Source organism: Capsicum annuum, chromosome 9 (genome assembly GCF_002878395.1).
Source record: "Capsicum annuum cultivar UCD-10X-F1 chromosome 9, UCD10Xv1.1, whole genome shotgun sequence".
Taxonomy (NCBI): domain Eukaryota; kingdom Viridiplantae; phylum Streptophyta; class Magnoliopsida; order Solanales; family Solanaceae; genus Capsicum; species Capsicum annuum.
In genome coordinates, this window is record NC_061119.1 from 3,464,579 (window position 1) to 3,470,328 (window position 5,750).

Sequence of the window (5,750 nt, forward strand, 5' to 3'; positions counted from 1 at the left end):
TAAAACAAGAACTTGATAAAAAATATTTCTTATACTCCATACAAAAAGTTGCTTGAGACTTATAGATGACTACTTTCAGTTAAATAAAAAAAAATTCTTGTTGTACTCTACAAGAACCAGAAGTGACGTGTGGGCTCTTAGACTTGCTAACGCTAAATAATTTACATTTTTAACTTAGCTCGTAAAATAAGTCTCAACAGGGACGGAACCAAATGTTTTTTCTTATGAGTTGTTCATTGACCTGAAATGTTTTTTCTTCTTCCTGGGTTAATGGCTAGACCCAAATCATGATCCTTATGGTTTATTTTTAACTCATTTTCTGCTAAAGTTAATCTCAAGAATGTTTCTTTGCAATGCACTATTAAGATAATGGTCTATTCTAGAACTTTTTCTCACTGTTTATGTTGTTTATTTGATGATCGAATTGTCCTCCCATTTGTAGTATGGTTCATGAAGTTGTATTAATTTTACATGGCTGGTTGAATTACCATTCTTGATTAATCTCATAAATGTTGAAGTGTTACTTCTCAAAAAGCAAATTGTGGAATTGACGCAGAAATATGCAGCTAACGATGATAAGTTTGCTAAATTTGCTAAATTTGAGGAGTTGGTTAAGAAGCATATGCCGCAAATATTTCATGACGAGGAAGATAATGAATATGCTAATAATTAGATTGCAGTTATTGTTCTTGTTTATTGTTGTGACATTTAGATGTTTAAACTATTTGTTTTGAATGTTTTAAAGTGGTTGTATTTATAATTTTTTGTCGTGTTTGATCCTATTGCGAAAAATACATTAGTTATGTTGTTTATAATCTGAAATCAATGTAAGTTAATGCAGTATAATAATTATTAAATAATTATTTATTAAATAATAATTTTTAAATAATAATTATAAAATAATTATTTATTAATTTTTTGACTACAGTGTTCGAAATAATTATAATTATTAAATAATTATTTATTAAATTTTCAACTACAGTGGCTGGAATAATTATAATTATTAAATATTTATTTATTAAATTTTCGACTACAGTAGTCGGAATAATTAAAATTATTAAATAATTATTTATTAAATTTTCAACTATAGTAGTCGAAATAATTAAAATTATTAAATAATTATTTATTAAATTTTTTACTACAGTAGTCAGAATAATTATAATTATTAAATAATTATTTATTAAATTTCCGACTACATTTCCGACTAAAGTAGTCGGAAATTTCCGACTACTGTAGTCGAAAATATTTTTCCAACAAGCTATATTCCGACTACCATCAAGCAGTCGAAAAGTAGTCGAAACTACGTTATTTTTCAACTACACTGGCCGTCGAAAATTTAATGTTTTCTAGTAGTGTTTAAAACTCATTAATTAAAACAAAAACTTAACTAGAATTAGACTTACTGCTTCCTTTGGAGGTTGAAAAGATCAAAAAATTTTGCATTTTTATCAGTTTTGGCCGACAACCATCTCAGGATTCTTTGACAGAAAACTTCTTCCTGGTAGTTCACTTGTTGTCCCAAATAAGAAATGACTTTAAATGTCCAAACCTATAAAATAATGCCAATAAATCAAAAGCATTATTGAATAAAAAAAATGAATAATGTCATAATAAAAGAAACATTTACCATGAAAGCCTATGAAAAGCCATATAAGTTGACTGTCCTTGGCGTTAACGGAGTCAACAAATATTTGACAGTCATTTTGAAGCTTTCATAACCCAAGGATAGCTGTTAAATGTCTCAAGATCCTCAGAGTGCAAACCAAGTAGTATGTTGTTGTTAACGTCTCTCGCCCAAAGAACATTATGTACAAATCAAACCAAACACAATATTGCTTGTGCTTCTTTAAAAGTCTTTTACCTTTCAACGCTTCTATCAAATTAATGTTTTTGAAGCTTGGACCAACAAGGAACATCAGGTCATCAAGATCATTTGACTTGTTTTTGCCTTTTTTGTGTGTGCGGGTTTTTTTCATGGGTTAGAATAGGTATAATTTGAGAAGGAGAAGGAGGATAACATTTTAATCCAGTAACTATGGCAAACTCCTTCCAACCAAAACAAACAGACATGCCATAGTAATTTATCCACGCCTCATCCATCTTATTATTGTTTTCATACATAAACCCATGCTTCAAAAGATCATATACCATTCTCATTTGGAAACGAGTATTGTTGTCCTCCGACAAATCAAGATATTGCCCAAAGCAGCTGTCCCTGAAATAAGCATCCAATTTTTATTCTCAAAGTATTTTTCTGAAGGCGTCTAAAGTTTTTTCATGGCTGACTTAACCACGAAAGCACCCGTTAAATCTGTGGCACCATCGCACTGCATTCTCACAGGATAACGATCAATGCTGAATGTTTTGACCAACTCTTCGGTGGAAGGGATATTAGCATTTAGATCTTCTCTTTTGAAACATTCCTCCTCCCCATATTCATTATCTTCTGCTCCTGATTGAGATAGCACTTGTAAAACAAGCTCATAGAGTGGTTGATGAAGCAGCTCCTAGCTGCTTCACTTGTTCCTTTACTTAGACTTGATTCAGTTTCTTTTCTTTTGGCAGCCATATTATCTAATATTAACAGGAACATAAAATAGATTATAATTTAATAATGCATCATTAAAAAAGGATAACAGTAAATCCAATATGTACAACAGTAAAATAAAAGTTCCAACAATTCACACATCTGTTGCACCAGGTAGGTTACCGGTTGCAACATATAACCAACCTGTTGCAACGGATGAGTAATTCATTGGAAATAATAAAAATAAGCCACATATTTGTTGCACCAGGTAGGATATCTATTGCTGTATATAACCAATCTGTTGCAGCGGATGAGTAATCCGGTGGAAATAATAAAAATAAATCACTCATTTGTTGCACCAGGTAGGTTGTTTGTTGCAATATATAACTAACCTATTGCAGTGAATGAGTAATCCGTTAGAAATAATAAAAACAGATAACACATCTGTTACACTAGGTAAGTTATCTGTTGTAACATATAACCAACATGTTACAGCAGATGAGTAATCTGTTGGAAACAATAAAAATAAATCACTCATTTATTGAAAGAGATCACTTATCTGTTGCAGCTTATAACCAACTTGTTGCAGCGGATGAGTAATTAATTGGAAATAATAAAAACAGATTACTTATCTGTTGAAATAGATCACTTATCTGTTGCACCTTATAACCAACCTGTTGCAGCAAATGAGTAATCCGTTGGAAATAATAAAAATAGATCACTCATCTGTTGTACCAGGTAGGTTATTTGTTATGATTTATAACTAACCAGTTACAGCGAATGAGTAATCTAATGGATACAATAAAAATAGATCAGACATATGTTGAAACGGTTCACTCATCTGTTGCAATACGACTTATCTATTGTATCAATATTATTTAGATTTATTCCAAACAGAAGAGTCGGCTATCGCAACAGATGAATGATCTGTTAGATTGTTCATCTGTTGCATCAGATTTCATTGCTGCATCATATTTGCATTTGCTGCATCAGATGTTTTATCTGTTGTATCAGATGTTTCATCTGTTGCATCAGATGGTTCATCTATTGCATCAGATGGTTCATCTGTTGCGTCAAATGGTTCATTTGTTGCAACACCATTTGTATCAAGAAAAATAATAAATCAACCCAGACATCATTTGTATCAAGAAAAATAATAAATCAACCCAGCAACACCAACACAACACACACACACTAAGAATATCAACAGTGATCGAAAATCACTAACAAATCGAATAACAGTTCGATAACAAGAACTACAATAACAACAAAAAATTATATTTTACAACGGAAAGAGTAGAGAAGAAATTCCAGAAATTAGGGTTTTATGCAGTCCACATTTCAAATTTAACCAAAAAATATTGAAATTGTTAACCAATACTAGAAGAAAAGTTGATTCAAGTTCCTCTGTATCTTCATAACTAAAAAGACATACTAATTTTTTACTTATGAAAGAAGATATGGGACCACGAAGAACTCAAAGTTGTTATCGCCGGAGAACAATGCTTGTCACGTAGATTGATGGTTGAAAGTCGAAAAGAAACTCTCACAGCTATTTGTCGCCAGAGCTTGAAGTCGCTGAGGATTGAACGGAGAATTTTTTCAAAACTGTTGGTTGGGAGAGAGTTGAGAGAGACTGTCTCTCTCTCTCGAGGAGATAGACAGTTGATTTGGAAAAGAGAGAGTTGTGGGTTGATTTGTATTTTTGAAAAGATTAGGAAGTTTTAAAAATATTAATCAAGTCCATAATTAACTTAATCAAGTTTTCTAATTATGTTTGGTCCTTTAAGTTGACCAATGTCACAAATTCTTCATTCAAGACTTAAAAAACACCTTTCCTTCAATTTTCTCATATATCTTGTTAGATCCAAAATTAAAAAGAACGTATTGAGAGGTAATTATGTATCTTTACAAGGAAAAATATATCTTTATTGGATATATTATATATCTCGACAGACTCAAAATAGAAAAAAAATATTATCAAGAGCTAATTATACATCTTTACAAAGGAAAAAATGTATCTTCGTTGTATGTATCAGAAGCTAATTATGTATCTCAACATACCCAAAATTGAAAATTTTCAATAATTATGCAAAATGTCGAGAATTTTTGAAATTAAGCTCCAAACTGTCGAAATTTATCTCGACATATTCAAAATTGAAATTTTTAATAATTATGCAAAATATCGAGAAATCATCTAGTACAGCTCTGAACTATGATCAAATTTGCTTCGACACACTCTAACTTCACTGGAATCCTATTACCCTGAACTCAATTTTATTTTTGTCATTCTTTTTAGCTAATGTGGTTAGGGGTGTACGAACCGACCGATAAATCAAACCGATAAAAATGTTATTGAGTTATTGGGTTAACGATTTTTTATTGATTTTATAAAAAAATTTATTGGGTAAACGGTTCAGTTTTGATTTTAGCTTATTGGGTTATCGGTTAAACCAATAACCTAATAGGGATACAATAAATCATTGTTTTACTCTTATTTGTGTTATATCTCTATATACATAGAGAGACACACACACTACAGATTCACAAAGTATTAACCTATTCAGGGCAACAAAGGCACAATACAAAGCTTGGGTATTATCGTATTGGAAAGCTTGAAGCATTTAGTAGCTTCCAACAATTAAGATTCAATTTTTTTCCGAACTAACATTCAGTTCAAGTTTGAAGATTCTTGTAAACTAAAACGCATTACGTATGATTTTGGTGGCAACTAAGATTTCGTTTTATAAATTTTTGTTGTTACTATTTTTATTTTATAAGTATTTTCTTATTGGTTAAATCGAAAACTGAATCGTTAAGTACCAAAAATCGATGAATCGAAAATCGATAAGAAAATAACTTATTAGTTGGTTATTGGTTTTAAATATTTAAAAATCGATAAACCGAACCAATAACACATAAAACCGAATCGAACCAACCGATGCACACCACTAGATGTGGTACCTTTTTAGCTGGTGTGAAATCTTTAATGCGGATCCCCTTTTTATGTAATAAAGTTGTTATGTTAGCATAAAAGAGTGACAAAAATACGTTAAAATTGAGTTTAGGAGGTAATAAGACTCATGTGAAGTTGGAGTGTGCCGTTGAAATTTTAACCATAATTCATGCTTATGTATTAAGGTTTTATAATTAAATTTTAAATTTAATAATAATAATAATAAAAAACAAAAAAAGGCCGGCTAAAGTTAAAACTCATTGTGAA